The following is a 12,729-nucleotide window of genomic DNA, read 5'->3' on the forward strand; positions in this document are numbered from 1 at the left end:
CATAATGTAAAGTATCTTTGGCAAAAGTACCATTTCAATAGCGTTAACTTTAGCCCATAATCCCATCTTCAGCTGGCCGCATTTTAATATGTCCCTTTTAATAACCCCCAAAACTTTTGATATATTGAATTCAGCCATCCTTCTCAAATCACAAATCAAATAAACACCTAAATATTTAGTGGCACCCACCTGCCAGTGACAATCCCAGGAACCCGAGACCGTTCGTGGCAGCCTAACGTCCAGAGGGAAAACCACAGTTTTTCTCCAATTAATCCTGTGGCCCGATAACTGACCCACCTCATCAAACATACACTTAAACCGATCACAACCATCCGCCGGATTAGACAAAACAATGGTCATATCATAAGCATAACACAAAACCTTTACCTTACCATCATCAAACCGAAGGCCATGAAGACTCTGTTCCTCTTTTAGGTACACAATGAGAGGCTCCAACGCTAAATTAAACAGATACGGCGATAATGGGCATCCTTGCCTGGTCCCCCTAGATAGTAAAAACGAAGAAGACATCACTCCATTTACCCAAACCTTAGCATTAATGTCAGAGTTCAATGATCTAATGGTGTTTATGAATGTGTCTCCAAAACCCATCCTACCAAGGGTATGATATAAAAAAGACCAATTAACCCTATCAAAAGCCTTTTCTGCACCCATAAAAATTAACAAAGTATCTTGGGTCTTTACCCTCGGCAGTCCCATTATATCGATCAACGTTCTAATGTGGTCATATCCATACCTACCCCTCATGAATCCAACCTGAGAGCTACCAATAAGTTTACCAATACATGCATCCAGTCTGCTAGTTAATATTCTTGTAAAAATTTTAAGGTCCACATTCAAGAGTGAAACCGGCCTGTAATTTTCACACTTCTTACAATCCTTCCCTGGTTTCGGAAGTACTACAATACATGCTTCTCTCATTGTGGGACAAATCACTCCATCCCTCATGAAAGCATTATATAAATTGCACAAGAATGGCACCAACACCACGCTCAAAGCCTGGTAAAATTCAACAGGAAGGCCATCCAGGCCCGGTGATTTGCCTTTATTGAGTTGTTTCAGCACCACCAATAATTCCTCTTCCGTAATGGGACCATCCAACATTCCCGCATGATCCTCATCTAACTTTGGCAGAGTAATTTAATCAAAAAAGGAATTCATATTCATTAGTTCCCCCCTAATAGCTGCCTTATAACTGTCCCATACCATGACCTCAGAAGCAGAACCTACAATATTCTCAAAAAAATCTTTCGTTAATCCCTCCAAAGAATCAACCACACCCTGTTCTTGTAAAACATAGGTCTTCAATCTCCACCTGGAAAACCCCAAACTTTCCTGACCCAAACACATCTGCATTGTCATCAGTGAATGATCCGATATTCCCCTTTCTTTAATGGTCACATTGTGGAATGTGTCCACCAACCTTTCAGAAATCAGGAAGTAATCAATCCTCGAGTGGAAGTCATGAACCGGTGAATAAAAAGTATACTCCGTCTCCTGCGGGTGGTAAAACCTCCAAGCATCCACTAGATTCAAGCTACCTAAAAACGAATTAAAAGCCCGACTAGTGTTCACAGCAGTATATCTGCACAGCGCCGAACGGTCCAATCTGCCAACAATCACACAGTTAAAATCACCTCCTAAAATGTTATGTTCCCCATTCATTTCCTGGAAGAGTAATGACAGCTTCCTAAAGAAAGTGCCACTGCCAGCACGTGGTCCATAAACAGAACCTATCGTAATTAGTTTCTCCTCAAATTTAACATCAAGCAAACTTATCCTCCTTCCTCGTCCATTACTACCTTCTCCACCTGCAAAAGCAGACCTTTGCGAAACAATAAACCCACTCCCCTCGATTTGGAACCATAACAGTTCAAGATGGTCTTAGTATACCATTTATTCTTAAGAAGATGTTTTGAATCATCAAGCAAATGAGTTTCTTGAAGAAGGGCGATATCTATCTGTTCCCTCCTCAGTCTGCATAGTACCTCTCTCCTCTTCCTAGGAATGTTAAGACCTTTAACATTCCACGAACATACCCTCAATTCATCCATGGATCCATTGACCACCACCCCCCAGTATGCAACTAACCTCTCAGTCCATAACCTATTCAATCGATTCTGTACATCAGGGGGTGCAGTAAGCATGAGTTGTACAGGAGCCACAAGACAACATATAACAAAGACAAATACACATAAATCAGAACAAATACACAACATTACACCTTGCATCATATCAAGGTGATAGTCAGTGCCAACATATACAAAAACTCCTAAGTCTCGAACTGTAATCACCCCAAAGCCCACACCTGATTTCTAATTCCAGTAAATATGATGTAGCAATCATGCCTGCTCCAACCTTCATATCAATCCATAGAGGACCATGAAACATTTCAATAAAACTCATCTAACTACATCCCGCATCGCCCCTAACTGCAACCTATCTAACCTTAAAGCAACAACAACCTCACCAAAAAAACAGCAACAGAAACCCAAAAGAAATGCTGTAGCTAAAAAAAGAAATAATTTAAAAAAGAACTCCCCAACCTATCAGAGAATCCTACTGCATTGTAAATAAACATACAACTAATTTTAGATCTGCCGTCTCTGCCCATAGATCCCGCGAACTCTCAGATCCCATACAGACCACCCAGCGATACTCTCACCACACGTGACTAAACCAAGTCCTCAAAGACAGCGGCCCCTATAACAAAGGCGATGAGGTCCCACCTACATTCTTTCCAATAACATGCCTGCATACAAATATTCAGTGCAGAGGAATAGTAGCAACAAATGACTAATGACAACAAAAAAAAAACAACCTCCTCCCACCCAACAGTATCAGTCAAGTAGAAAGAGCATGTCACTACATCAGGCAGTCTGGCAACAAATCCGATACCCAAAAAGTTATTTGCGGTCCATCCTAACGAGTACCAACCAATCTCAGCATATAGACACATGGGAATCCCCCCCAAGTGAGTCCAACCCACTAGTGTAGAGCAGTGAGGATGGACGACGAGGCAGACTACTCTACAACATATCCGCCTAGACTCATCAGTTGGAGCCCCTTTGCAAATCAGGCAATCACGTGGCCTTTTTGAAGCCAAAATCTAAAGGAAGCATCAGTAGGTACTAGTTACTCTTTCCCCAACCACACTCATGCAAACCCCAGAACCCACACATAATAAGAGTATGGCCACATCCCCCCCATTTCCAATCAGTACCCAGGCCAAGGTGCCCAAGCGTAAAAAAAAAAAAAAAAAAAAAAAAAAGACATATATACACACAGTACCAAAGCGAAATTCATCAAAAATCTAATTTGCGAGGAAGTGCGACTGTAAGCAATGTTTGCTGGTCTTCGGAACATCCCCCTCCTTGCCACTGTCCAGTAGTCACAGCCATAGCCACAGGGTGATGAACAATCCATTGGTCAACAGTTCATAAGTCTCCCATATTTCGATGTATTTTTACACTCAGGCCGTTACCCAGGAATACATTAGAAATCCAGAGGAAGAAAATAAAAAGCAGCAAGTGTGGATTGCAGCCCGGACCAACAATCCACAATTTACACAGCTGGGTAAAACCCATACATCTTTCTTGAGCATTCAGATCAAACCAGCAGTCTGCTTATTTACCGACTTATTCAGTGACACCGTGAAAAGAGTCTTGTCTCTCCACGCATAGGGGATTCGTATACTTGGCAGCCGTAATCTCCGTCTCCCCTCCACACACTGCACCGGCTGCGGCCGCTAGAGTACCAGGTCAGAGTTCCGTCCAGCAATTGAACTCTCAATACATGGCAACCTGATAGAGGCAGCAGGCTAATTATGTGGTACATCCATGCATCTGGAACCCATTAATCCCCTCCTTCCGTAAACACACAACTCCATCTTTCGGAAACAACCTCAAGTTATGGGGAGGCAGGAAGAGGAACGATCGCCAGTCCTGCGCTCGGGGGCAAGTAAAAAAAAACCCTCTTTACAATCGCCCATGCATGTACAGGAAATCAAGCGCAACATGTGTCACCAACAGTTTCCGACTTTCACTATACCCCTGGAGTGAAAGCAAAGAGCGGGTAGAGAAGTGGCCACCATCAAAACAGAGCATCAACAAAAGTAAGCAGGAAGGAGGCGCAGACACCAACAGAAGGAATTGGATTGCGTGTACACTCCCGGAGGCAGTGGGAGGGGGGATGGAATATTAGGTCCTCGCATATCAGTAAATATTTAAAAGTCAGAAGGATTACGATACCAGAAGGAGCCCAATCCGCGGCACCCACCACTCGATCACTGCCATCCTGAGGCGCGCTCAGCAGACAACGCTCACACAGGGTTCCCCTTCCGTGCCAGCGTCGGCATCCATTCAACCATTAATCACGTCCTTCATGACGTGAACCGATGTGAGGCAACGTCAAAAACAGTACGGCCTTTCCCCTAACCGCTCGTGGCCACAACATTGATAAAATGCAGCCGCAGCAACGGATCCAAATGTCTGTTACTTCTAATGGACGACAATTGCATTGAACGTTACATATAATTATATTATAAAACCCAAGCAAATAGTAACTACAACAAAACAAAATGTATGCAACCCTTTCAACTTGTAGAAGTCTGTAAAAAAGAAAAAAAACACAAAAACTTCAGTGCAGATCCATTTATCCAATGGCAAGCTTGGTCATCTCTTCTTCTTGGATGGCAGTACCCTTTGAGAAGTTGATGCAGTAGCCTCCATAGGTTGCTCCAGATCATTTAGGTCTTTAACACTTTCCAGATCACTCAAGAAGGCCTCTGCCCCTTTTGCTATCATTAAAGGAGAACATTCTGCCATCTTTAATCACCCGGAAGATGGCTGGATATATAATATAGTATTTGAGGTTCTTTAACTTCGCTTTGTCTTTAGCAGCTTTGAACTCTCTCCTCTTATCCAAAACATCCCGGCTGAGGTCTCCAAAAATCATTACCTTGTGGCCATTACAGGACAAGTCATGCAGTTCCCGGGCCTTTCTCAGTACCATTTCTCTAATTGGAAAGCGCAGGAATTTAACCATAAAGTGTCTGGGTCTCTGGCCCTAAGCAGGTTTAGGACCCAAACTCTGATGTGCCCTCTCCAATTCTAGTTGAATCTTGGGATCCAGTCTATGTACAGAGACCAATACTTTCTCAATAAATTCCATGGGTTTGCCTCTCTCCATGTCTTCAGGAAGGCCAGCCACCCTCACATTGTTCCACCTTGAAACATTTTCTTGCTCAGATAGTTTCAAAAATAATCTTTCATTTCTTGACTGCAGGTCTTTAATCTGATTTTTCATCCTCTCAACTGTGTTATCCATACCATTCAAATGGGATTCAACTCTGTTAAAGTTTGAAGTTAGTTCAAAGTATCTCTCCTCCGCTCTAGACATATTATCCTTGATCTCATTTACATCCAGAGTCAGTTTAGTAAGCATGTCCAGGATTTTATCTTCCCTCCCATCTGAGGTCTTCTCACCAGCGCCTTTCTGTCTCTTTGCAGGTTGTTTAGTATCAGGTGAGATTGATTCAGCCATAGTGAAGAGCAGGGAAACAGTTCAGGTGCTGGAGCTCAGCCTTCAGGCATCCATCCCTGAAGCTGACAGTTCTAGAATCCCTGCTCCAAGTTTGGATCCTTAATATACCAGCAATACCTAGTAGTATGTCAACCTTAGCTCTGTTTATGCATACTCATGGTCTATACAATATTGATCTTCGAACGATTCTCGTCTGCTAACTGGACTAGGGTGTCATTGGCTTTTTGAAGACCAAGAGGGGTGTGGTCAATTAAAACCGTGTCATCCACAAAAGTGATCCATGGTCACGCCACCCCTCCAATACGAGGCAAAAAAAATCTGCATCAATCTAAATTTCTCCCTCATGTTAGCTACACAGAGGTCAAACAACAGGGGCGTAAGGACACATCCCTGTTTCAGATCCCTATTAATAGGCATGGAGGAGCAGAAGTCTCTGTCTTGAGATAGGCAGACCGTAACTGTTGTGTCAGTATATAGGGCCCCAACAAAATACAAGCATGTCAATACCCATCTTTCTAGTTTTGACCACAGAATATGACAGTCGACACAATCAAATGCTGTCAAATAATCGACAAAAGATGTGAAAATGTCACCATCGGCCCACCTCAATATATCGGCGAGTAACAAACAAAGGGCCCACATAGCTTGTATGGTGGAATAGCCCTTCCTAAATCCTAGCTGTTGGAGTTTTAGCAGGTGTTTATCGTTAATCCATTTAACAAATCGTTGCAACAACATAATTGCAAAAACTTTACTGCTAGAATCTAGTAATCTGTAGATGTCAGGGTCTGGGCGGGAGCCACGCTTGAGTATCAGAATCAATATTGAGTTTAGTAATCCTGGTCAAAACTGCTAGCTGCACGGTGAAGTAACTCATGAAACTCACCCACTTTGGCTACACTAGCATGTTGATTTTAATTATTTGTAACATGCACAAAACGGACTTAACCATATAATGGCGCAGTTGGAATCAACAGTTGATAGAAGAGAGATGGTTGAGCCTGTACTTTGGGCATTGTGCTATTGCTCTATAGGCCAGTCTGAGTTTTCCCTCTACACACACACACCATATACCCTCCCTGCCACCATCTCTGATGCACAGTTTGATCTGCAGAAGTGAAGTGCTGTAAAGACCTGTGAAGCACTTGTGCATCATACAGATAGAAAAGTAGTACTGTGTCATATAAAGCATGAGGCCACTGACCCAATACTACAGGTTGACTTTTAATATGCTTTAATAGATACATCTCTCAAAACATGGCGTTTTCCACAATATCTGACCAAGGACTAATTAAAATGGATGCACATATTGGCACACAGACCTCAACTCACAGTACTGGGCTAGTGGTAAAAGATACCAGCCCAAATGCTGGCTACCCAAACTGTGAATAGCACTCTACTGCTCTCGAGCCAGGTCTGTGCTTTCAACAATAAAATTAAAAATAAGCATGTTGTATGTCAGGGCCAGATTAATTACGAATATAGTAAATACATCTTTAGAAGAAGGCCTAATGCTTGTTCAGCTGAAGGCAGCTTTTATTTACCCTTTGATAAAAACAAAAAATATTACCCGCTTGATTTGAGGAACTACAGACCACTGGCAGGACTTCAGTGCCTCACTAAAATTCTAGAGCACTCAGGTTTTGTCCTAGGCATGGAACAGAAACATCATTATTATCTGTTTGGGATGACATACTTAAACAGGCATTTGATGGCAGTTTTACCTTTTGGTTATGTTGGACGTATCGGCCGCTTTCAACACGGTGGACATTGACATCCTGATAAACCATTTAGAGAGACATGTCATGATCTCAGACTCAGCGGCCAACTTTTTTCAAAAACCCTTCCTGGATGATAGGACACAACAGGTTAAACTTGGCCCTTATCTGTCCACCGGGCACTGCACATCATGCATATTCCCTCATGGCTCTCCAATGTCCCTGTTGCTGTTTAACATTTATATAAAACCACTCTATGATACGTACGCTGATGACACTCAGATTTATCCGAATCTAGCAAACAGTAATGCGAAAACTGATGCTTTGGTGGAATGTCTGGATGAAGTAGAAACTTGGATGCTGGACAATGCACTACAGCTCAACCCCAACAAAACCAAAGTAATTATTGTAGCACCCAAGTATAAATTTCACTTTCCCGATTATTTACCATCAGCTCTGATGCTGTTTGACATCCCTATGGATTATGCCAGCAAAGTCAGAAACCTTGGATTTGTTTGGCAACGGGATCTGGGTTTAGAAGGATAGATAAACCAGGTACTTAAAACTGCATTTTTAAACTCTTATTTCTATGCAGAGCAGCCCTAATCATAGACACTGAGTATACGCCTAGTGTCGTAGGGGCCCTGATAAACTCTGAAATCAACTATTGTAATGCTTTGTAATTAGGGAGTCCAGTTCTCCAAATCAAAGGATTACTAAAAATTCTAAATGCAGCGATCTGTTTGATTTTGAACTTGTCCTGACGTGCTTCTACTTCTACCTTGATTCCTTTATTGACTTCCAGTGGACACACGGATTGATTTCAAAATACTCTGTCTCACTTATAAGGGGTCGATTCATGGAACAAACGTGCGCCGAAAATCCCAGTGCAAGCAGGCGCAAGGAGGCGCAAGCGTGAGAAATCAAGCGCATCCGCACGCGTGCGATACAAGGAAGGCGCTGCGCTAGTTTCCCGCTGGTCGTGCGGCAAATCCATGCATGTCACACACGGGCACACACTTCATCAAACGGCGTGCGCTACGCGCACAGCAAAGGCGCACATAGCGCGGCGCACACAACAAAAGTGGGCGGAACAGTGGGTGGAACACGCGGAATGGGGAACAACGTGTGAAAAAGAAGGCGTAACTGGGGAAGTACTGCAGGGAACTACACGGAACGCCCACACGCACGCAAACAACCCGTATTCATGGATTCGAATACGGGAAACCCGCACACGGCAAAAGACGCGCACAGGTGTCAACGCGTCTGCCACACGAAGGCAGGCGGAAGCGTCCCCGTGCACAGTATAAAAGTGCGCGCAAACAACAGACACGTATATACAGCTACGATGAATGCCCCATTTGTCGCAGCACTGATCGTGGGACACCGCAGGAGGAGGAGAATAGCCAGGGCACGCATTTTCTCACCACGGACAAGCCTTTTTGGGATGCCTGATGACCAGGTCTACGGCAGGTATAGGTTTCCACCCCACATCATCCTAGACCTGGTCAGGGAGTGGGAAGATGACCTTACATCCCCCACCCTTTGCTCCCAAGCATTGTGCCCCTTGGAGAAGGTGCTCAATGTCCTGCATTTTTTGGCCACTGGGTCATTTCAGCGGACCACTGCCATAGTGGGGGGAGTCTCACAGGCCACACAGTCACGCTGCCTACACCAGGTCTTGGCAATCATTACAGTGCGCCCCTCAGTCCGCAGGCACATATACATGCCCAGAACACCCGCAGAAAGGCAGGCCGTGGTCCTGGATTTTTACAGAGTGGCACACTTCCCCAAAGTGCTTGGTGCCATAGATTGCACCCATATGGCCCTACGTCCACCTAGGGCCACTGAGCACATCTACCGAAACCGCAAGCACTGGCATTACATCAACGTACAGGTGGTATGCGATGCAAAGGGAATCATCACCTCTGTCTATGCAAACTACCCTGGCTCCACCCAGTTTCATATACAGAATGTCCGCCCTGAGCCGGGCCCTGGAAGCTGGGCAGAATGGTGACACATGGCTCCTAGGTGAGTAGAAATGCCTGTGCACATGCATGCAAGTCACACACAGACAAATACCCAAACCCTAATAATCTCAACTATTATCACCTCCCCAGGGGACAGTGCCTACCCTCTGAGCAACCACATGATGACGCCAATCCGGAACCCCACCACACCACCCCAGGTAAGATACAACGCGGCCCATATTGCAACCAGGGCCATAGTGGAGCGCGCATTCGGAGTGCTCAAGTCACGCTTCCGCTCCCTTGACCGCTCTGGCGGGCAGCTACTCTATGCACCCCCAGTAGTGTGCAGGATCATTGTGGCAGCATGTGTCCTGCACAATGTTGCAACACGGCAGGGCGTACCAGTGGACATGGTGGTGCCCCCACATCTCCAACCACAGGCACAGGGACTGCCCATGGGAGGGGATAGGGCACGTGGCGAGGAAGCCCGGACCCAGCTTGTGGCCACATTTTTCACCTAAACTCCCACCCCTGCGGAGTGCACACAGGCCTGGCACATACCAGGTGACAATCGATGATGACAAAGAGACAGTCAACTGTCACAACCTTACCACCCTGAGATTGTTGCCATGGAAGTGCCACATTGTGTGTATCCCTAGCTACTTAAACACAAGCTATCCTGTGTGACCAAAAGGCACACATATGATATATGATATGATATGATATGGCATTTGTAACGCGCCTACACACAAGTGTTGCAAGGCGCAACGAGGCAGGGAGGGGGAACAAGGGAAGACAAACAACGATCCTACTAGGCCAGGTGTCATTTAGATCGTGCAAGTGCAGGGGTAGGTGGAAGGGAAAAGTGCAAGGGGAAGGGGGGGTTCAGTACAGGGTAACTAGAATAAAAAACAAATAAATAGGCCAGCTGATGGCAAGTGCAAAGGTAAGTGCAGACAAGTGCTGGGAAGGGGGGCCTGTAGGGATACAGACACAGTCCCGCAGTGCAGGGGTTGTCAGGAAGGCAGTGCAAGAGGAGAGTGCAGTTTCAGTGAAGAAATTAGCAAGGGAGAGGGAGAGAGAAAGCAGAAGCAAAGAGGAAGGTGGTGAGGTGCTTCATGAAGTGGAGATATTTCTCCTCAAATTACAGGGAGGCAGGAAGGCCGTTCCAGAGGGAGGCCCCTGCCGCGGAGAGAGATCTACCCCCAGCTTGTTGCTTCGAGAAGCGGCTGACCCTGACATGCAAGGTGTGAATCACACACACCTGCAAAACAGGCCATGACCATCACTGTTATGTCACTCAAACCCTCCCAAACCACAACATGACATGGCAAGCAATAGCCATACACCAACACAGTACCAATAAGGTACACATTGCCATGTGAAAAATGTAAATTGGCATCAGACAATGATGCCTGACATGGAATCAGATGAAATGACTGACCAACAACCCCCCACCTAAAATAAGTCATTCCCAAATGCATCACAAAAGTAGTAGCCTCAACATAACAAATAATGCCTGTCTACATGCACATTGTGCATTTCAAAATCAACACTGCAGCTTCTGTGTGCTGTGTCCAACTCCTGCAACACACTGCGCAGTGCACAGCACAGTGAACAGCCATTGTGTGTGATGCACACCCTGAGCATCACATCTAAGCGACAAACCACATCAAAAAGCAAAATAGGCATGTACAGGATCCATAATTGGTCACAGAACATGTGCTGCAGGGACACAGTGGGCAGCAGAAGGCAAGCAGAGTGTACATGTGGATATCGAAGGGTGGTTGTACATGTAGTGCATCATAGTGCGAGTGTGCGGGTCAGCAAGGACATGCACTCAACATATGCATGTGCAATCAATTGACCATCAGTGTCCTCTACACATCACATGTGAACATTCACCATGTGTACACCCCAGCATGTCAAACCACAACTATCCCCTCACACCTGAAAGGTAAATACAACACATGAACATGCATTGATCAGCAGAACACATCATGTACATAGGATACCACAATTACAATGTCAGGGTTCCCATCACACTGCAGGGCAAGGCAACTATCAAAAACAAAACACCCTACTCCCTCACAAATGACCATGACCCACTGAACAACTGCACCTGGGTCATGGAGCCTTCAACCCTCAATTTCACCTGGCCACAGGATCACCATTCCCCTTCGTCACCATCTCCCACCTTGTGTGTCAAAAGTTGCCTGCACCCTCAGAGTCCACCTTCATTTGCAAAGACACAAAATCCAAGGCAGAAAAACGAACCAGAACAGCCTCCAGTAGATGACTTGAAGTAGCAGTACCTCACAAAGTCCAAGTACTACCACAATGATGTAACAACCAAGGTAGCACAGTAAAACAATGTCACAACAGGATGTGAACCATGTGTGGTACATAACATAGAATGATGCACCACGAACGGATGTGTACTGTCACAGCTCCCATGTACAGGTGCAGGAGTGGCACGAAACAACCAACCCCACCGTGGCCTGGGTGCCTGCAAGGTCAAACTCACGCAGGCCTCTGAGACCCTGGTGGGGAAGGAGGGTCAGGGATATGCAGTTGGGACGGCCGTTGGCATACTGGATAACTGGAATGAGGGGCAGGAGAGGGGAGTGTGAATGACACGTGAAAGTAGGGAATGCACTAAAATGGAGTACTTGCATTAACACATACACAATCATAACAAACTTGTACATCATTGTCAGGGCCTTCCGGAGTCCAGGCGCAGGAGTGGCACAAACCAACCACCCCCTCTAGGGTTTTGGCACCTGCAAGCTTGGGGCTTACACAGGCATCCGCAACCCCAGCGGGGAAAGAGGGCTAGGGAACGTTGGTTGGATAGGTACGGGAAGCAGGAACACCGGGTAGAGGGTACAGGGTTTAGAATTGGATAGGACTTGGGGTGATTATGGAAAAAAACCATACCAAATTGAATTACACATTCATCCATGCAACAGTGCACCCCCCAGCAAGCCTATGTAGAGCAGTTTGAAAGAAAAACAACAAGACACTCAGCTCCGGTTTTGAGTGCTGGACTCCTGCCTGCGCACTCTCAGGTCCGGCTACAGGAGCACTTCAATGCTGCAAAGAGAGCCACAGTTAATAATCTGTGCGTGCCCATAACACACAAACACACCACCAAATATGCCCCATAGCAACAAACTACTCTATAAACAGACAGTCTGGTGTGGATGCTACGTGCCCATACGTAACATTCCCCCTGTGATGGTTCATACACAGTCAATGCAGTAAGTCAGGCGCCGGTGGGTGCGTGTCAAATGGAACACCAATGTGTCACGATTCACACAACATGCAATGTTCCCTGGGTAAGCAGACAGGCGCATATAGCAAGGTATGACTTCAGAAAAAATCGTGCCCCACCATGACCGTAAAAAAATAGGCAGTGCATGTTTCAAAATGTACATGGAAATGAAATGCACTGCACCCAAGTCTGTCCCTTG

The sequence above is a fragment of the Ambystoma mexicanum genome, chromosome 6p (assembly GCF_040938575.1).
Source record: "Ambystoma mexicanum isolate Mex_15411 chromosome 6p, UKY_AmexF1_1, whole genome shotgun sequence".
In the NCBI taxonomy this organism is placed as follows: domain Eukaryota; kingdom Metazoa; phylum Chordata; class Amphibia; order Caudata; family Ambystomatidae; genus Ambystoma; species Ambystoma mexicanum.